This window comes from Gobio gobio (genome assembly GCF_949357685.1).
Source record: "Gobio gobio genome assembly, chromosome: 9".
NCBI lineage: Eukaryota > Metazoa > Chordata > Actinopteri > Cypriniformes > Gobionidae > Gobio > Gobio gobio.
In genome coordinates, this window is record NC_137115.1 from 37,377,369 (window position 1) to 37,400,551 (window position 23,183).

The window sequence follows — 23,183 nt, forward strand, 5'->3', positions numbered from 1 at the left end:
CCTGAGCCTAAAATCAAAACACTCAGATAAGCGATTTATTATAAAGAGAATCATAATTAGGAAAGGGGCGTCGCAAATTCGGTGAACCTAGCTTGACAGCTTCGATCAGATCTTGGAAGATGACTGTGAGGTCTGCCTCTGGTAGAATCAAACCCTTTTCCCCCCCTGCGAGACGTTACAAAAACCCTTTGAAGAAAGGAGACAGCATATGTAAATACTCTTGCCCAAAATCAAATAAAATTCATTTAGCCCTCTAAATAAAACAAGAAAAACGTTAATTTATGATTTTAGGGATGGTTTTCCCAAGTAGTGAGATCATACTCTTTATGGGTTTTTCTTCAGTAAAAGCTGTTGAATTATGCCTCTCAGATAGAGAACAGGTTGCAACGCATTTGATCCGTGCGCTCTAAGGATCGGTGGAGAAATCTGCTGGCTCTGTATAGGCAGACGCCAGAATGTGACACTTTTTGTGAAAAAAATTGTGTTGCTGGCATTAAATTCTCTGCATGGGGAAGTGTTCAAGTCATAGTGACAAGTAGGTCACTATGACAACAGCATTGGCAAAACTATGCTGCACTGATTTAAAACAGGCATGTAAAATACATGCTAAATTCAACTGTAGCCTACTGTATATCTTTTCAGATTCCCCTCAGATCTTTCCTTTTTAATCATTGTTGAAGGGAATACAAAAAAAAGTTACATAATAAATACTACTGCTGAAAAGTTTGGGGTCAATATGATTTTTTAAAAATGTTTTTTTTGTCACTTAATGTCTTATGCTCACGCTCACCAAGGCTACATTTATACGATGAAACCTACTGTTAAAATAATAGTGTTGTGAAATATGATTACAATTTATAATTATAATTTTATTTAAATTTTAACTAATTCATTTTAAAATGTAATTTATTCCTGTGATGGTAAAGCTGAATTTTCAGCATCATTACTACAGTCTTCAGTGTCACATGATCCTTCAGAAATCATTCTAATATGATGATTTGCTGCTCAAGAAACATTTTTTATAATTGTTATAAAAGTGTTGAAAACAGTTGTGCTGGTCAATATTTTTTTTTGCGGAAACTGTGATACATTTCTACGAGAAAGACTCAGGAGCAAGAGCACTTTTGAAAAAGATTTATTTAACTGTATGCAAATTAGGGGCTGAGCCTACCCCCAATGGATGGACAAGGATGGGGGTGAACGCTGGTGTCAGTATCTGTGAACGTAATAATAGGTGGGAACAGAACTTATATACTCCAGATGTTGAGTGATGATTGGCTAGATCTATGGGTAATGAGTGACGTGACATTTGAGTCCTGCGGGTAAAACTTACGCTAGAGCTCCCATTTCTTTTCAGGATTCTTTGATGAAGATATAATTCAAAAGAACAACATTTAATTTGAATACATTTAAAAAAAAAAAAAAATAATAATATATATATATATATATATATATATATATATTTTTTTTTTTTTTTTTTTTTTTTTAAACATTTATTTACATTTATTTTTATTTTTAATTTACCATTACTGGCGGAACCTTTGCAATGGGCTGAATTGGAACGTCCTAAGCCCTTGATCACTTGGAATCCACTATGAAGTTGATTTATTTTTATTTTTGTCCTTTATGAAATTGTAGCGTTTGTATATAGGTGTGTCTGGGTTGTTTTAAATATAAACAAATAAAATAGTTTCATTTTATTTAGTTGTTTGTGGTGGGGCAAATTAAACACGATATGCGGTGACGTCACAATTGTGTTGCATTGTGCTATATGGAGCTACCTGAATCGTACATATAAAGTAGACCCGAATTTGACAGAGGGAGCGAGGGTCTGTCCATATAAACTTCACGAAGTGGAACGCACTTCAACATGGCAGCAGAGATTCCCCCAAGGGGAAGTACTTGGGAAGTTTGCAAGTGCGTGTCTAAAAGTGGAGTGGAACGCAGCCCTGGTTCCACATGCCAAGTCTTCACCCTTGCTCCGCCCTCCACCATGGTGTCTCTATCTGCTAGCTCCTCCCTTTTTCACCTGTCTCTGTCTCCTCGTCCTCCTCCAGAGGCCCCACCCTCCCTCCTCTGTTGGACGATTGTTATGGTGCGAGAACCCACCTTCCAGGAGTAAAAGATAACTAATATCTTTAGTTCAGTTTGATTATGTTTAAGTTTGGTTTTCCCTGTTTCTCGTTTGCCTGTGCTCTAGTTGCTATAGTTTCTATAGTCATCTGTTGTCATAGTTTCTAATTAGTAACCACCTGTTCCTAATTCCTTTGATTAGTCTCCCTGGATGCATCCGAAAACATATGATGCCTTCGGAGGATGCATTCCAAGGTAGCTTCACTTCCTGTCTCCTGAGATACCTTCATCTGATGGATTTTTGAAGGCAGTGTAGATGTATCCTCCGCTGCCTTTGATATCCCACAATCCTGTGCTTTCCATTGTGTGACCATTGATCTAAAAAATAAAGATGACATCTAAAAGTTGCAGTTGGAGGTCAGTTTGTGTGTAAATGTACGTTTTTGACTAACGTTTTCCACATCTGATATTACTTCTAGTGAGAAATTACTGTTGTAGCAATTATGGTAAATATTTGCTTGGTTATTACAAAAGCTCGCTCTATTTTGCTGTAGATCATTAAAGGGGTCATGAATAGAGAAATCAACTTTCCCTTGATATTTTCCCTTTTGATATATAAGGTCATGGTAATACAAGAATATCCTGTAAGTTTCAGAGCTGAAAACTTCCTTGTTAGTCAAAGAAAAGCTTTTATTGACACCAGGCCCAGAAAACGAGAGATTTCAGAATGTGCCAGGCTGTGACGTCAGCGTGTGGTGAAACACCACCTCAACAGAAGAAGACCCGCGTCTGATCCTGTAGCCCCACCCACTGACTTGCGCCTGGCATGTTTGATAAATAAAAGGCCTATGAGGAGCTAAACCGGATCAACCTTCCAAGCAATAAAGCTTATGGCATGTTTCAAACATGAATTAAGCTTCCTTCGGATTCCAAAATGCATGGGTGAACATTATTTTTAATGAAGATCTAGCTCACGTGGGGAAGACATTGCATTTGTTCATTTCATTTCACCATGGATTCATTTGTAAACTAGCTGGATTTGCAGACAGGATGAGATTAATAAACGATGATGTAGCTTTGAATCTGACAGGAATGATGCAACACAATTATGTCAGCAAAATTATATTTTTTTTATAAATGTGATAGTATTGCATTGTTGTGTTTGATATATATTAAACGTTTCTAACTAGACATAACTTACCACACAGGCTTTGTATTTGAGTTGGTTCATTGACTCTTGCGATTCCTGATCAGACTTTAACATGTATGGGCCAGGGCTGACGCACATGTGTGTGTGTTATGCATGGTTCACGGTTATTTCCACCGATCGGGCCGACCGGCCATGCACAAAAAAACTAATTTCCCATTAATTTCCTATGGGGGTCATTTTTGACACGAAGGTCCTGAGTGTGACTATTTTTTTTACGACCACTTAGACTTTTCAAATCCTGTCCCCAAGTTTTTGGGGTGTTCATATACCAAGTACCAATAAAGTCACCAAGTTACGGACCATTCCGATTAAGCTACGATTTTTAACAATTTTTATTTTAAAAAATTCAGGTCGCAAATGACTGAAGAGCCCCAGAGGGTAAAGCCAGTTAATGACCCCTTTAAACCGTTACGCTGCCTCAGATGTCTGTCTGAAATGTTTCGTCAGGTACCTTCATGCGCAAACGTTGCCTACAAAGTCGTTGCCTGATAACACAACACATCAGCTGCCTAAGTTTTATATTTAAGCCCTTTGTTTTCTCTTTTCAGTGTTTGGTCTCATTTATGTTCATGTGGTTGTGCTATTCTGTCGATCTCCTGTGTGTTACACTTTTGATTTTTTAATCAAAGACTGTTTTTTTGTTGATCTCCTTTGTTATTGTGTGCTTTACTACAGCCAAAAGGGTTACAATTTAATGTTGTTTTGGGAATTTTTTTTGTCTTTTAAGGTAAAGCCAAGCTCTGACTTTTCTTTTCACCTGTGCTCAGAACCGTCAAACAGATTTGACTCAGATCTACTGTGGTGGAGGTTAGCTCAGGTCTCCTAGCTGAATCAAAAGGGCTAAAGGCAGACTGTATTATTGAAGAGATGGCTGTTCTTCTCTCAGGTTAGCTCTGCAGTGGCCCATTTCTCATGGATCATTAAATATGAATCCCGCCCTATCAGTGTAAAGAGAGGAAAAGAGTCACATATACCAAAAATAGACAGACAGGGGAAAGAGAGAAAAAGTTAGAATAACCTAATGCCATATTCATCACATCTCCTCTTTAGTCTTATGAGATCTCCGGTCCTATTTTGAATCCAATATACGCGTCTGCATGTCTTTAAAGTTTGGATCAGCTCCAGCACTGCAGGGTAACACCAGCTGTAGAGATTTTTTTGTATAATCCCCAGCCCTCTCTCGAAACACTATTAACCAGGGCCAGATGCCTAGTGCTAAATATGTCAAATACATCACAATGTCAATGCCACAAGGTAACACACTCAAGTGTGGCCACACACAAAACACACAGCTTGCATACACACCCACAAACTACTAAACATGACACAACAGCAGTCTAATTAACCTGAGAGTAACATCCCACCTGGACTCCTTCCATTAAACTTCACACACACAATCTCTCTCACACACACACACACACACACACACACACACACACACACACACACACACACACTCACGTGCATTGATGCAAACCCATACAACACTTTAAACGATGAGCTTGCATTCTGTCTATGGCTGTGTTCCAAAGCCTAGTGAGCCACCTCGCTGTCTAATGCCTACATAGGCAACTGTTGCCTACACCCCCATTAACACTAACAGTGTTCCTGCTGTATACTAATGTTTGAACATTATTTTGCAATAAAAAAAATTTACCAATAAAGTAATGGCTGCTGAAAATTAGGCTTTGCCACCACAGTAATCAATGACAATATAAAATATATGTATATAGAATATTAGTTATTAATAATGAAACATTACTGCTTTTACAAAAAAATTTGATCAAATGTAGCCTTGCGGAGCATAAGTGACTTATTTCAACAACATAAAAATGTATATATATATATATATATATATATTATAAATGCATAATATATTCCTCATCTTTTCCTCAGGTCATTTTTTTTTGTGTTCATCGGAGTGGTCCAAGAGCCTAGGATTTTTGTCGCTCTTGAACCACGAATACACACACATACACAAAAAAATTAACTGGTTTCGAGGAGTTTTGTGCTTGAAATTTAAAAAAGTAACAAATCCTTCCCTCATGGGTCAATTTGACCCCCTTAGGAATGAATGGAATGCGATGATTGCTTCAGTAAACACAGAAAGACCTAAAAATGCTAAACATTTACCAAAGAAAATGATTGTATAATGTCTACATCTGAATGCATACTGCCGAGAACAGACTTTAGGACCCAGCGGAACAGCTCATTTGCTCCATATCGAGCCATATAGTGGCAAGAGTCACGAAATATTATGGTATATTATTTTTTTCCCACAAGAGGTCGACAAAGACACCCAATGTAAGATATTTTGTGCTGAATTCAAAGGGTTATGCATGAAATTGTGAGTTATTTTGAATTTAAGTTGAAAGAATGTTTAAGTTGAATTTAACTTGAAAACAAAATGAAATAAGCTTTCTGGACAAAAAAAAAAAAGTATAATTTGAAGGCGAGGGAAGGATTTCTTAAAAAGTGCAAGAGATGGATAATTAATATTGTGTAACAAAAATAAAATAATAATGTAATATAATTAATAATCAATTTTAATTATGTATTCTAATATTGCAATTTAATAATTGTTTAATCGACACATCATCCTCAATAAACCCGTCTCCGGCGTGTTGCCTCTGATCTTTCGAATATTCCGATCTATTATGACCTCTGACCTGTAAAGTTGCCAGAATAATAATCAGACGCTGTTTGTTAATTGGCCAGAGGAGAACTGGCACCCCGACTGAGCCTGGTTTCTTCCAAGGTTTATTTTTCTCCATTAGGTCACCTGATGGGGTTTTGGTTTCCTTGCCACTGTCGCCTTTGGCTTGGCCTGCTAAGTTGGGGACACTCAATTTTTCAACTAAATATCCAAATAAATCTAATTAGTAAACTAAATTAACCATATAAACTACATTACTGATCTAATTATTAATCTAATGCCCACATTGTTACTGTATGATAATTGAAATGAGCTAGATGACATCACCGTTTTCTCCGGAGCGGCTGTATGGCCGTAAAAAATTCTGTTGCATTATTTTCCGGTTTAACACTGTGAAGCTGCTTTGAAACAATCTGCATTGTAAAAAGCACTATACAAATAAAGTTGACTTGACTTGACTTCTTTTGTAATCTATACTTGAATTATACATATATTTATATTCAACATTTCTCTTGCTTTGTCTACCATTTTGTATTTTTTCGGAACGTGTCGCAATACATTCTGGGATTGCCTTCTCGGCAAAGGATACACGCAATGCTACTTTAGAATTTGGCCAAAGGAAGCTATCCTAGAAGGTAAATACCTTTTGGAATGCTTTCGCATCGAGGATGTGCTTATGATGCCTTAAAATGCTGGCAGCTCTCTAGGTTTGGAACAGAGCACATGTCTATGGGTGGAAAATACTAGACCAGATGGCCTTTACATCACACACACTCAGCTGGTCTATCTGTGTCCTCCTGCAGGGACTCAGATTAGTCAGTGTCAAAGTGGCTCCCAGCTCTGTGCTGCCAGATTAAATATATGCTAGAAATCAAGAGACAATGATATTTCTCAAAGTCGCAGTTGGGCATGGGTTACTGGGCAAATGGATGCTATCCACTCTGCCAATACTTTCTAGGTGACAATCATCCTCTTGTATTGAGTGGATGTGCATGTGTGTAGTGGCTCCTGCATTTCAAGTATGCAGCACCGTAATGCAATGCCCTGTGGAAATGTTCAATTTCTGATCACACTGATGCATTTGTCATGACCTGCCATGTTGAAATCAAAGGCTCAAATGCTTTTAAGACGTTTCTTTACTCTGTAAGGTACTGTACAATCCAAGCAGGTTTGTCAAAGATAAACCATTTCAACACTTCCATGACATTCACAGCACAGAGGATGCAAATATAAAAGTGCAACATTGCTGCATTGCTCGAAGGGAAGTGTGCACCGAAGAGTCAATTACTGCTAACAAAAAGAGCTTGGCTCTATTGTGAAAAGGTGTTCCAAAAGGAATTTCACTTTGTTAACAACAAACCTTTGCTAATGAACTGAACTGTTAATTGCGTTTTGTGATGGTCTATTTCATATAGTAGGCTACAGAAACATCATGAAAGAGCACAGAGGATACAAAATACTTCTATAACAAATTGCTTCAACTCAGAACTTTATTTTACTCTTCACTAATTACTAAGTGTCGAAACAACCTTGCTGACACTGTGAAAAATATGTAAATGTTCTCGTTTATTACCATGCATGGACTAGATTTGTCAAAGTACAGAATGTTCGCACTGCCTTAGTTTTCCAAAAACCAATTCCGAGAGCATTTATTTAAAGAAGCCCTATTATGCTTATTTTCAACTTTCTTTCATTTGTAATGTTGCTGTTTGAGCATGAAAAATGTCCAAATGAACCAATGTCCACTCCAAAGTGTCTTAACTCTCTGAAACTCCTCGATTGTAGTCTTGAGATTTTTGCTGGGAATGTATATGTCATAATATTCTTCATTTAACCACTTAAAATCTGCGGACCCTGTACAGGAATGAAATCCTTCAAGTGTATACTTTGTATATGTGACACCCTGTAGGTTAAGTCACAGGAATAATTATTTATTTTTCCTTTTTCTAAGCATTTGATTTTCTAAGCATTTGATTGTTTTATCGTGTTCATGATATTGTTTCTATTAGTGTCATTATTCTGTATTTGTGATGCGTAATACCCTCATGTGGACAGTAGGGGGAGACAAGGTGCTGATCAGAGAATATGCGGGTAACTATGAGTCGCGGAGAAGAAGCCGCCATTACGAGAGCGACTCTGTTATGGAAAGCAGCACAACTTTGTCTGTCTCTTTGTTTGTTCTAACAGGTGGGTGAAATCGATCACCAAGGACTTAAAACATGAAACAATATGTAAATAACATGTTTATGTTGTCTGAGGAGGATGATATACAGTTCCTGAGTAAAGTTAAGATGTCAAAACGAGATAGTGTTATGTTTACAAAAATAGCGCTTCGTTCGCGGATGTCCCGCGTTAGGCCTGGTATTGATGTTATACAATCATCAGGGTAAAAGGGTCCAACACACTGAATATCCCAACTAATGTCATGTTTATTGCATATATAGATTTATAATTGTGTTTATAGTATATAGAGCCATGTATTGATTAACTGTCAGAAGTATATATATATATATATATTGAATTTTTGAATATTATATACTATCTAACGGTTGATATTTGTATATTACAGACTGTTTTTATAATATTTCTTCCATATAAGTTAAACTGCTGTATACAGTTGTTCATTTCTGCAGTGTTTAGTGGTACAGATGAGGTACAGACTGGTGACAGATGAGGCACTCCTGCGCCAAGTAACCAAGATAGCTAGCGATGAGAGTGAAAGACAACGTCGGTTGGGACAAGCTTCACGGCAGAGAGTGTCGAATGCCCTCAGTGCCCAGTGTGAGTCCAGCCGAAGTAAGGATGCAGATGGCAATAGGCAAAACGACCAAACTGAGACAATTCGTCGATTGAGTGCACAAATTGAAGCTCTTACAAAGACTGTTGAATCACTTGCAAAGGCGAGAACGACAGAAGGTCAGTGCAAAGTCACAGATTCCCAGCTGCAGCGAGGGCATCGTAGACGAATGTGTCCCAAATGTAGTAGCAAGGATGTCACCACTTGCAGTCATTGTTTTGTGTGTGGTGAGGAAGGACATCGTGCGGTGGGCTGTCTGAGAAGGGAAAAAGTGTCGGGAAACGACCAGCGGCCACTGATGAGGGGCGAACAGTGACCGAGCAACCACAGCCCCAGTCTAAGGAGAAAGGAGCTCAGAAGGGTAGGACATCTGATTCGCCTAAGCAAAAACAAAGTCCCTGTGACCGGGTAGCACAGCTCATTGGAAAGAAAGCTATATTCAAGTGCCACATTCATGGTTTTGCAGTAGCTGCTCTACTGGACACAGGAGCACAAGTTAGTATAATTGACTGCAGCTGGAAGAGTAAGTACTTGCCAGATCAAGTTCTGCGACCATTGTCAGAGATAATCAATGGGGGCGACTTTAATGTCTCAGCGGTTAATGGAGAACAACTCCCATTTGAGGGATGGGTAGAGTTGACTGTGAACCTGCCTGGGAATGATGATCCAAGTTTGACGATTCAAGTGCCTTTCCTCGTGGAGAAGATGCCATTAGAGCGGCCATTGCTGGGGTTTAATGTCGTCGAGGAGATAATAAGGGGAAAGAAGGACACTGAGCGTGGTCTATGTGCATTCGCAGAACTCCTAAAGATGGCTCTGGACATCAAAGATGAGCAAGCCACCGCTATAGTGAGCTTCATTCAGGAACTGCCCCATGTGAACCCAGGGGCTATTGTTTCAGTCGGCCCTAGAGATGTTGTCATACCACCAGGCCAGGTGACTCATGTAAAGTGTGAAGTTCCAGTTAACTTAGAATGCTCTGAGGCAGTAGTACTGTTCGAGGAGAGTGCATCGTTGACTCAACTAGACATTGGAGAAGGTCTGATGGAAGTAGAGGGGACAGACCGGCCCTATGTCAGGATTCCCCTGGGCAATCCTACAGCTTGTGAAGTCACTATCAGACGACATACACCTCTAGGAACTATACAGCCCATAGCTGGTGTTATCGAAACTGAGCGAAAACATTTGGTAAACAGTAGTGACATACCTGTGAGTTGGGGGAAAGGACCAGGTTCCCACGAACAAGAGAACGACCACAGGGCAGACAGCTTGTGGCATCCGCCTGTTGATTTAAGCCATCAGGAAGAAGAACATCAGAAATTAGTCCAAGATATGCTTTATGAAGAATCCAATGTGTTCGCTCGTGGAGATGAGGATATCGGGTGTATCCCGAGCTTACAGATGACGATTAACCTGAAGGACGACATCCCTGTTCAGCGTGCTTATGCCTCTATCCCAAAACCCCTGTATAAGGAAGTGAAGGAATACGTCCAGGACTTACTAGCTCGAGGTTGGGTGGTCAAGTCGAAGTCTCCATATGCAGCCCCAGTGGTGTGCGTCCAAAAGAAAGATGGCACATTGAGACTGTGTATAGATTACAGGTTGCTAAACCAGAAGACAGTCCCTGACCGACATCCACTTCCCCGGATCCAGGACCTCATCGACACCCTTGGTGGCTACCGTTGGTTTTCAATTCTAGATCAGGGAAAGGCCTACCATCAGGGATTCATGGCAGAGGGATCTCGGCACCTTACTGCATTCACTACCCCTTGGGGACTATACGAGTGGGTACGCATACCCTTTGGGTTGGCAAACGCACCAGCGGCATTCCAGAGGAGTATGGAGGGAGGGGTATGGACTCGCTGAGAGATGAATTATGCATACCGTATCTCGACGACATACTTTGCTTTGGCAAAACGTTCAATGACCATGTCCAGGGGCTAAGAAGAGTCCTCAGAGTACTGCGGGATCATGGAGTAAAGTTGAGGCCGGCAAAGTGCGAACTCTTCAAGAGGGAGGTCAGATATGTGGGAAGACTCGTTTCGGAGGATGGTGTCCGCATCGACCCAAAAGACCTAGCAGCAGTCCTCTCCCTGAAAGAGCAAAAGCCCACTACTGTTGGAGAGTTCCGGCGGTTGTTAGGATTCCTGAGTTACTACCGCACCTTCATCCAGGACTTTTCACGGATCGCTAAGCCACTGTACGAGCTCCTCCAGTCTCGGAGTGTGGTAGCCGGTGGGGAGCAGATTAAGATTGGTAAAGCTGAGAAAAGAGGTAACCAGTTACCATCCCGTGTGAAAATAGAGTGGACGAGTGTACACCAAGGTGTATTGCAGAGACTCATTGGGGCTCTTACTACCCCCCCAATACTAGCTTATCCAAACTTTGAGTTTCCCTTTGTGCTCCATACAGACGCATCCGAACAGGGGCTCGGGGCTGTGCTATACCAACATCAAGAGGGCAGACTCAGAGTCATTGGATATGGCTCCAGGACGTTGACTCCCGCTGAGAGAAGTTATAGACTTCACTCCGGAAAACTGGAGTTCCTAGTACTTAAATGGGCGGTCTGCGAGAAGTTCCGCGATTACTTGTTCTATGCACCCCACTTTACAATCTTCACCGACAACAACCCGTTGACGTATGTTCTCAGGACAGCTAAGCTCAATGCGGTTGGACATAGGTGGGTGGGAGAATTAGCAGACTTCAGGTTTGACATTCGCTACAGACCAGGCAAAGCGAACTCGGATGCCGACATGCTCTCTCGTTGTCCCCTTGATATCAATACGTTTATGGCCGCATGTACTGAAGTTCTCACAGAGGAGGTGGTCCAGGCTACATGGGAAGGAAGTCGTGTTGACCAAGAGAATGATGTTGCCTGGGTCGCGGCTCTCAATGCACGTCAAGAGGATGTCGACCACCAGTTTGAAAATAGGCTCATGGCACTAGATCTCTCTGAGTTGAAAGCCGCACAGAGAGAGGATTCTGTCGTTGGTAAGGGGATAGAATTGAAGGAAAATGGGGGAGAACTGTCACCTGAAATGACGAAAACTGCTAAAGGAGGCCTCAAGAGACTGTTGTATGAGTGGAGAAAACTGGAAATAGAAGAGGGACTGCTTTATCGTAAGACCAATCATAGATCTCAACTTGTTCTACCAGCAAAGTTTAAGCAGTTGGCTTTGAAACAGCTACACAATGACATGGGCCACGTAGGAACGGAGCGTGTTCTAGACTTGGCAAGGAACAGATTCTATTGGCCATTTATGAAGAAGGAGATTGAGCACTATGTCACCCAGCAGTGCCGATGTGTGAAGCAGAAGAAACCTGTGGTGCGGATCAGGGCTCCAATTGGGAGCCTTACCTCAAGTTGCCCATTGGACTTGGTGTCCATTGACTATCTGCACTTGGAGCGGAGTCGGGGTGAATACGAATATATCCTGGTGCTAGTGGACCATTTCACTAGGTTTGCCCAAGCATACCCGACAAGAGACAAGTCTGGAAGGACGGCAGCTGAGAGGATTTTTAACGACTATATCCCAAGGTTTGGTTACCCCTGCCGGCTCCATCACGACCAAGGACGTGAGTTTGAGAACCAGCTCTTCGCAACTTTGCAGCGGTTGACAGGTGTTAATAACTCGAGGACAACACCTTATCACCCTTAAACAAACCCAGCAGAACGTTTCAACCGCATTCTGTTGCAAATGTTGAGGACGCTGGAGGAGAAGGAAAAGGACAGATGGAAAGACCACCTCCCGAAGATAGTCCACGCCTACAATTGCACCAAGCATGAAGCAACTGGGTTCTCTCCATTCTTCCTCCTGTACGGACGTCACCCTCGCTTGCCTGTCGACTTGTTGTTTGGTCTAAGATCAGAGGAAGGCCAATACTCACCTCGAGATTATGCAGAGAAGTGGGCACAACGGATGGCCGATGCATATAAAATAGCCTCGGATAACAGTAAACAAGCAAGCGCAAGGAACAAAAAGTGCTATGACCAGCACCTTCGGGGTGTTGTGCTGCAGCCAGGGGATCGAGTTCTGGTTCGGAACCTGAGTGAACGAGGTGGGCCTGGAAAGTTAAGGTCGTATTGGGAGAGAACAGTGCACGTGGTCAAAGAAAGGATAGGAGATGGACCAGTCTATCAAGTGTATCCTGAGACCAGTGGAGGCCAAAATCCAGCAATGATACGTACCTTGCATCGGAACCTGCTTCATCTGGTTAATGACTTGCCTGTAGACCCGCCGCCTCTTGGAGCGAATGCGTCATCCAGGGGAGGAAACAGAGATTGTCAAAATCTGCGAGAGGGCCTGAGGAAGGTAATTCAAGTGATTCATGTTCAGATGACAGTGATACTCCAAGAGCTTACTACTGGTTGCGGTCCTCCGAACAACCAAGAAGATAGAACTGTGAGGCATGGAGAGATTACTCTAGGAGTAGAGGAAGAATACTTACCTGAGCCAGTGGCTTCTCGCTCCTTTTCAGGAGACCGAAATATGAGACGATCCAACAGGGAAAGAAAACCTACACGGGTCTTCACTTAACCTTCATTGGGTCAGCCCAATTACGAACTGCCAACTGAGAGCAGCTGCCCAATGTATGCCGACACAAACGTTACCATATTACTCTAATGGGGTATCAGGACCAGTATATGTGACTTGTGCTCACGTCCCACCTACATTTCCTTACCAGATAGGGTCCTATCCTACCATATCACCTTATGCTGTCTTTGGTGGATACTAGAGAATTAGTAAGGAAACAGGGTTAGGACACACCAGAGATATGATTGTGTACAAGACTCAACACACTTATACATTGCACTGACACATACATTTTTAAAATGTATTGCAATGTGGGGAGTATGTTTGTGTTATTGAGAAAACTGTTTATAAGTGTTCAAGGGTCAGTGTTGTTTGGAGCCATTTCTTTTGTCGGGGAGAGTGTGACACCCTGTAGGTTAAGTCACAGGAATAATTATTTATTTTTCCTTTTTCTAAGCATTTGATTTTCTAAGCATTTGATTGTTTTATCGTGTTCATGATATTGTTTCTATTAGTGTCATTATTCTGTATTTGTGATGCGTAATACCCTCATGTGGACAGTAGGGGGGAGACAAGGTGCTGATCAGAGAATATGCGGGTAACTATGAGTCGCGGAGAAGAAGCCGCCATTACGAGAGCGACTCTGTTATGGAAAGCAGCACTTTGTCTGTCTCTTTGTTTGTTCTAACAGGTGGGTGAAATCGATCACCAAGGACTTAAAACATGAAACAATATGTAAATAACATGTTTATGTTGTCTGAGGAGGATGATATACAGTTCCTGAGTAAAGTTAAGATGTCAAAACGAGATAGTGTTAGGTTTACAAAAATAGCGCTTCGTTCGCGAATGTCCCGCATTAGGCCTGGTATTGATGTTATAAAATCATCAGGGTAAAAGGCTCCAACACACTGCATATCCCAACTAATGTCATGTTAATTGCATATATAGATTTATAATTGTGTTTATAGTATAAAGAGTCATGTATTTGTCACCGGGTGAAAACCTGGTAAATCCAAAAAGATTCCTCATTGGTTCTAAATCTGGCTCTGTTGAGTGTTGGCCATAACGAGCGCCAGCTGAAGCAAATCAGCTGTGCTTCATTGAAGCATGTGCTCAGGAAAAGGAGCATAAAAAGGCAGTGTTTGCGCAGTGTGGGAGGACGGGTAGGCAGCAGTGTGTGTTCTGACAGTGGCGGTGAAAGAGGAAGGCTGAAGGTTTAACGCCGGATCGGAGTTCTACTGTGAGATTCCCCGAGGCATGCTCATTTAGTGAGTTTTCTGAAGAAACCACGAACAGCAACGTAATGAAGTAAGTGAGAGAGGAAACCACTGCAGGATATTGAGTGACTCACCGAGGAAAAGTTAAGTGCACCCTTCATTTGATTACCCGTTGAGAAAACCACAGTTGAAGATTGACCATCACCTGAGTGCAACTAACCTTTGTTTGTGGGCAGTGTGTGTGATCTTGTTGACAGAACGAAGTGTAGTAACTGGAACAGCTGGGAGGATCGTTGCTGTGTTCATGCTGATCTTCTGAAAACGTTATTCCTTGAGTCATCCACCCTACAGAGAGAAGAGAAACGAGTCGATTAATCACTGTGGAGATGAAGTGAGTTTGCAGTGTCTGAAAGAGTGAAGTGCACACGTGTGAAGAGTTATAAGAGTGATTTATGCACAAGTGTGGTGAGATCAAACGACTGCGTTTCCCTCTGAAACTTTGATGGATGAATATTGACTTATGACTTTGAAGATCCCTTCAAATTGATCTGTCTAAAGCTGTGTCCAGGTTCCCACTTGAGTGTACGGTGTGGAGGGAAAGAGCTCAACGCACCCCGAGTACCACACTCCACGAGCACTGTCTCTCACGTCCACGAAAGTCCAGTCTCACGAACTCTCCCAACGACGCCGCTCTGCTACGCACGGAACGAGAGTAAAGGCGGGTAAATTACCACGGTCCTGTCTCACTTGTTATTGCCTGATCCACCGTCACTGTCTGTCCCTCAGAAGACGTGAGGAAGCTGCTGTCATTCGATCGGCTGTTCTATGAACACATCCACAAGCCGAGTCTGAGCACCGTCACTGTCTGTCCCTCAGAAGAGAGGTGAGGAAGCTGCTGTCATTCGATCGGCTGTTCTATGAACACATCCACAAGCCGAGTCTGAGCACCGTCACTGTCTGTCCCTCAGAAGAGGTGAGGAAGCTGCTGTCATTCGATCGGCTGTTCTATGAACCCATCCACAAGCCGAGTCTGAGCACCGTCATTGTCTGTCCCTCAGAAGAGGTGAGGAAGCTGCTGTCATTCGATCGGCTGTTCTATGAACACGTCCACAAGCCGAGTCTGAGCACCGTCACTGTCTGTCCCTCAGAAGAGGTGAGGAAGCTACTGTTCATTCGATCAGCTGTCCTAAGAACACCTTCACGGGCCAAATACTTACCTACTCTGTCCGTGGGCAAAGTTGAAGGCGAGAAGAAGCCTCTGTCCGTCCTACAAGCACCTTCTGACGAGTCGAAGAAATTACTGTCCCACCCACGAGTCAGTAGAGAAGAGGAATATCCCCCCCCCAGTTCCTCTTCCCAAATCGGGTTCCAGCCACGAACATTCTCAGCACTGTTTTTATTGTTTTAAATTAATAAAAAAAACTTACCTTTGAAAGTCATTCTGTTGTCCGCCTCTTGGTATCCTCAGGTGTCTGCTCCTCCGGAGTGTGGTAATCGTCCCTCGGCCCTAACACCGGTTACATATTGATTAACTGTCAGAAGTATATATATATATATATATATTTAATTTTTGAATATTATATACTATCTAACGGTTGATATTTGTATTTTACAGACTGTTTTTATAATATTTCTTCCATATAAGTTAAACTGCTGTATACAGTTGTTCATTTCTGCAGTGTTTAGTGGTACACATTTGAACATACAACAGAAATGGTGAGATGTGATGTATGTTTATGAAAAAGTATTGAGTTACATGAAGGATACTACTCATGAATAAGACAAAAGATGCTTACAAGAGTAATGAACATGTTTATTGGTGCTTGGTTTAAATGAGTCACATGTAAGGTGACATTGTGAATCAGACATCTTTGACTTAATGTAATAAATGATTATGAGAGCGACTCATGGAAAGCAGCACAACATTGTCTGTCTCTTTGTTTGTTCTAACAGAAAATTAACTGCAGCACCGCCAGTCGTACGGCGGGCGTGCTACATATACTTTTTGTCTGTGGAGGAGCTCTGACCTCATATGTGGTACCATTTGAAAGGCAAGGCAAGTTTATTTGTATAGCACATTTCATACACAGTGGCAATTCAAAGTGCTTTACACAGAAATGAAATAAAAATATTACAGTTATAATAGGAATTGAAAGAAAATAAAAAATAAAGAAAACTTTGAAAGATAAAAATAAAGAGTATAATTAAGAATAAAAATAAGAACAGGGTTAAATTTAAGCATATAAATTAAAATGCAAGCAGTTCGGACAAAGCACGTACAGTGGCACAGTGCTCATTCTGTAAATGCACTGCTGAACAAATGTGTTTTGAGTCTGGATTTGAAAGTGGCTACTGTTTGAGCACATCTGATCTGATCAGGAAGCTGGTTCCAGCTACGGCTGGCATAATAGCTAAAAGCAGACTCTCCTTGCTTTGAGTGAACCCTTGGTATTTCTAATTGACTTGATCCTGATGATCTGAGTGATCTGTTGGGTTTGTATTTAATCAGCATATCTGCAATGTATTGAGGTCCTAGGTCATTGAGTGATTTATATACAAGTAATAGCACTTTAAAATCGATCCTAAATGTAACTGGAAGCCAGTGTAAAGATCTGAGGACTGGTGTGATATGGTCATATTTTCTGGTTCTGGTCAGGATCCTGGCAGCAGCGTTCTGTATGAGCTGCAGCTCTGTATGAGCTGCAAAGCTTGGAGTCTCTACTTTCTTGAGATATGCATCACTTTGGCATGTTTAACATTTATTTACACTAAATTACTCAACTAAATTAAGCTTCCCATACCCACATACAGTGATCTCTAAACACACAATACTGGTGTCATTTTACAGGAAACCCTTTGAAGTTACAAAACTCTGCTAAAAGTGATAAACATGTAAGTATATGTTGTCTGTAAGTATATCTCAGGCCCTGTGTGCTCTAGCACCCTGCAGACAGTTTTGGTTATTTCCAGCATATATCAGCAAACACTGGTAAAAATAATTTTTCAATTTTCCTTTTCTGGAATCTAGTGGAAACAGCTCAAACTGTCTGCAGGGTGTTAGAGCACACAGGGCTGGAGTTACACACTTTCAAAACTGAATTTATAACCAACAAAAATCAGAAAGCGTCTTTTTTGGGGGGTATTACAGCTTAGACAACATATACTTAGATGTTTATCACTTTTAGCAGTGGTTTATGAAACGTCAAAGGGTTTCCTTTAAAATGACACCAAAATTGTGTATTTAGAGACCACTGTGTGTATGGGAAGCTCTTCAATTTGGGTCGGCCAAATCCATACAGGCTGACCTTATTGCATATGCATTTGTAGGAGTTTCCCTTCAGACGCAAAATGTATGGGAGGAGAGTATTTAAATGAATCATGAAAGTTGATTTACTAAGGTTTGCGCTCGTCAATTATTTACCGCCCAAAAAAAGCACATCTTAAACCAGACGCTAACTGGTAAATTGCGTTGGTCATTATGGAAATGATCCGGCTGCGTCTGTGTTCTTTAATTTGCACGTCATCAGTAGATCTAGCGCAGAACTTTCCACTCCCATCTTTGTTTTTTGGAATTTGCGCTCTCATGCTAATTTGCCCTGTTCAAAACCAGAACCAAACCGAGTGTTACTGACCAAGTTGGAAAAGAGGTGTCGCAACAATGTAAAATAGGCCATGTTAAAATAATGTGTTTTTTTTTTTACATTCAACCATGAAAACCTATTCTAATAGAGCCCAAAAACAAATTCAAGGCTTTGCATAAGGTCCTCTTTAACATTTCGCTATTTTACTAAGCTCTATTACCAAACCCAGTGAGCTGCCTGCATCTTAAACACACTCTCACTGCAAAGCCAGAATGTTATAGGTAATACAAGCAATGCTAATAGTCTTCTAAAGGGTCAGAAAAAATGTATTAGTGATCCCAAAGAACCAACACTGCTGGCTAAACTACTACAGCTGGGGTAGAGCCTCAACGTCATTCTTTAAATAGAAACACTTTGGGTTCTTGTCTCAAATGCTTTATATCAGAAGAGGTCCATTGTAACAAATTATAAAACTTTGATTCATCACACTGGCCTCATGCTACAAGCTTAATGAGTTTTCACACATGCCACATCCACCTGCCAATCATCCAATTACAAGAGCTCTTCAGGCCTGGGCTCAGAGTGATGGCTCAATTGTGGGTTAGCAGGTGGCACAACTGGGTACGCAAAACAATTACCACCACTGGTAAATACTGATATGCCTATTGTGTTATATTCATGAATTGATGCTCATAGAGAATCAAATTTGTCGCAAATATATATTTTTATATAATAATAATAATAATCTTATTTAGTAATACAAGTAAGAAATAAATGACAACGGCCGTTAATTTATTCGAAAATAATGCACACCAAAGGTGGACTAATTTCTTACGCATTTCATCCCACGCCTCTGTTGCTAATTCCAAAAAGTAATTTTAGACCTAGTAACGGATAGCCTGACGTCGTCATACTCAATTCTAGTCAGAATATGAGTCTGATACTGCTCCGTTGGGCTGTGATTATGGGGCGTGTTTCAACCGAACCAGGAAAGACCTCAATTGGATAGACCTACAACCAATCAGAGCAACGGAGCGACGCATAACGTTAGTTGTCAAATGTCAACAGAACTCAACTGCACTGTGTTGCCAGTCCGCGGGTTGAAGCGACCCCAATTATGTGATATACAGACCCAGGAATGCGATTTTTAGCTGCCAGCCCTGTCAAAATAACACATATTTTACCCCCCAAATGCCCTTTTTCCCGGAGAACCCCCCCTGGAAAGCTATTGGGCTTGTTTTTGGCTAGTTTTGAGGAACGTTAGCAATTGGGCAGGTTTTGTTGTAAAAACTTGGCAACCCTGTACCTGCACGCATGTTGGAATAAGTAGCCTAACATTAGAAGAAAAAGATGAGTGTAAACGATCTTTTCCGGTGTTGTAAAAAAATAATTTAAGGATACACAGAGTACTTACCAACTCGATCATCATTTCTGAGAGAAATAGTAAAGGTGAACGCATGTACGAACAAGTTCTCCGTTTAGGATTAGAACAAACTCAACCCAAGCGCCTTTGATGACGTGGATGATTACGTTACTGTTGATCATCTGTCCATCATCGTCTAAAGCCCGCCCTGACAATTTCATTGGTCCGAACAGTTTCTGTTCGGGCATAATTACTTCTCTACCGATCAAGTCCAGACCGAACTGCCCGAGTAAAAATGTTGTGGGCGGGGCTAAGTTCGGCTGGCATCCAGGCTAAGTAATGGAGGCTTGAGCCATTGATATCAGACTAATGCAGTTATTAATGCAGTTTAGAGAGAGAACGAGAGAAAGAGAGAGCACGCGTGTGTGAATTACCTGAATCAGTTTTTCTGTCCAATCAAATGCTCTCTAGAATATAAAGCATCCCGCCCCCTACACTTTAAATAGACGCTAAATCTGCCGCTAAAATCGGTCACTTGTTCACACATTACTATTTTCTACATGGTGAATGGCACATAGTGCACTATGTAGGGGATATATCGATTCAGGCAGTGTAAATATGCTGTCCATTGGGGTGAATGAAAATTAAATCTGGTTTCACATTAGTGTAACGTGAGCCGCAGCGCATGCACAGTCTGCTCCGGTCCAGTGACACGATAGCACAGACCGGATCATATGACCAGAAAACGTATCGTACCCACTTGAATTCTGCACAGAATGCTGTATTTTAAAGTGATATCGAGGGGATTAGAAGGAGACATGGTTAGAGATTAGGAGGAAACTTCAGATGAGCTGAACAGCTCTGGCTGATAAACTAAACGCTATTGGCTAAAAGGGGAGGAGCTGTTCGATATGCCCCGCCCAGTCTTCCTGTGTCAGTGAAAATTGTCAACACATTTAACAATGCTAAACTATTTTACTGATAAAATCGCCAGAGCAATGCTGTGTGTGTCCGTACTGCATGTGTGCATTTGAGTGGGAGAGAGACTGGGAGAAAGAGTATGTGCTTTCCGTACATAATAACAATTTTGTGGCAAAAAAACATGGAAATATATATTTTTATCCTATTGTTTACCATATTTATTTGCATGGTCAGTGTCATTGTGGGTTTTGGCTCTATTGGTTCTATTATTTTTTTGGTTCTGTAGTCTGTAAGGACCTTATATGAAATAACTGAAATCATTTGGCAAAGTGACATTGACATGTAATACGGTCAAGACCTGCCTGGAACTACTTTTCCCTGAAATTAATTGCACACCAGAACGTTTGTCAACCAATCAGATTCAAGCATTCAACAGCCCCGTAATAATATAATATAATTAATATAATATAAGTTTATATATTATATCTATATATTAGTTTAATATTTGTTTGACCTATTTCTCTCAAATAATGCAGTCTGAATATTATATTGTATAATATTGCATTATATTATAATTATTTATAATCAGATATTTAATCAGCAGCAAATTGTGGTTTGCACCATACATGCCAAAGGAGTGACTTAACACTAGGAGGCGATCATGAGAAGTGTGAGATGAACTCAAGAACCAGGATCATGACACAAACCCACAGATGACTTAGCAACTAATGCTCTTTGAGTAACCATGAAAACAACATATATTCACAGAAACTCATGTACTCAAAATTCATCATGTCCCTTTACATCTATATACATATTCAAAAATGTTCCTTCACAGCATGTCTGCAGTATGTTTTATATTTTATTCTGTAAACTTTGCAAGATAGCGTAAAAATTTGGCAGATGGCCTGTCCACCCACTTGGTGCACAGTTTGGCTTAATCTTTCTGAAACACCCACAAGCCCATGCTCCTGTTCAGGCACCACAACTCCCACAGCTCTCAGAAGAGTGCAGAATATCCCCTCATGCTCCGCGGAAAATTCTTGGCTGCCACAATTCTTATCTTTTAATGCAAATAGAAGCAAAGCCAGATTATTTCAAGTGACTTACATTAATCATTTCACTTTTATAATTAAGTCTTGAAAACCCACATGCATTTCCCACACTTCATTTCTATATTTAGTTCTCCTAAAAGTTATAAAGGAATAAAAAAATACGTTTGAAAGAGCATTGTGTGACAATATGTTGTATAATAAAAATCAATGCAGTCATTTATGATTAAATAGAGTGCATTGCCGATAACACAGACATGATTCTGTATCATTATTGATGTAAATTGAAGTATGACTTAGAAAGTAGCAATCCAACCATAATGTTTCCAAGTTAGATGAAAGATAAGGGACCTTACGCAGACTACCATTATCGTTTGTTCCTTCCTGTTGCGTTTTTTTTTATTTATTTACCTATCCTATGCTAGGAGATGAGAGGGCCAGATCTTGAATTGCAGCACTTTGTAAGATGAGAGTGATCTGATAAAGCCAAGAAAGGTAATTCATAGAACATCACAGCTAACAGCAGCTCTTCAGCGAAGTACAAAGAGAGAGAGCGGATGTTACATCCACCCTGCTGCCATTAGTTCTTTGAACCAGGAGCTCCATTAAACATCACAATTCAAAGAAGAGCCCAGCCGTGTCTCAGATGGTATGGTTTTACTAAAGAACAAGAGAAATATGAAAAAAAGGGAAAAAATTAGGACATAGATAGGGGCAAAATGTATTATGTAGGTATGCACATCCCCTTTTTACTCTTTCCATGCTATTGAGGAGTTAATTTGTAGGGGGCACTATACGCTTCTCCTGAACGAGTACAGTATCTCCAGATCAAAACACAGGAACAAAGAAAAAGCAGAAACAAGCAATCTCATGCAATGCATCCGCTTACATATGAAAAATAATGCGATCATCAACAATTAAATGCATACTTATCAAAACTGCCTAATGTTACTGAATGAAATGTCAACCCAGGACGAGCTATGGGACTGTGCAAGCTTTTTTTGGGGGGGGGGGGGGGGTACTCGATCCATCTATATTTTGATCATCATCATACTAAATCGGATCCAGACGTAGTCTTTGACAAAAAAGTGATTCTCAGCTTTTTGCTCAAAGTTTTTTTTATGAAACTTACCCACATTCAAGGGTTGATTAAAAAAAAGAATGCATGAAGCTAAAACAGATTTTATTTTGTTTAAAAGCAGACGACAAAACAAAATATTCTGGCGGCCATGGCATTTTTGTTCAAATTTCCAAAAACGCTGGTGCTCGCTGGTAACTTTTTTTGTACCTTTTTTTTTTCTTTTTACTCGCGGAGAAAGAGTCAATTAAATTATTATTTTGGGGTAACATTTGTAAATGGAATAAAGTAAAAACAGCTATTTCTAGAAGATTGACATGTCTGGAGTTTTCAACATGTGATTGTAAAGGTTTAATGATATGTGACCCTGGACCACAAAACCAGTAATAAGTCGCACGGGTATATTTGTGGCAATAGCCAACAATACATTGTATGGGTCATATTTATTTTAATGCCAAAAATCATTAGGGTATTAAGTAAAGATCATGTTCTATGAAAATATTTTGTAAAATGCCGTAAACATATCAAACATGTATTATTAGTAATAATATGCATTGCTAAGGACTTAATTTGGACAACTTTAAAGGCGATTTTCTCAATATTTCGTTTTTTTTTTTTGCACCCTCAGATTCCAGATTTTCAAATAGTTGTATGTATCTCAGCACAGTATTGTCCTATCCTAACTAACCATGCATCAATG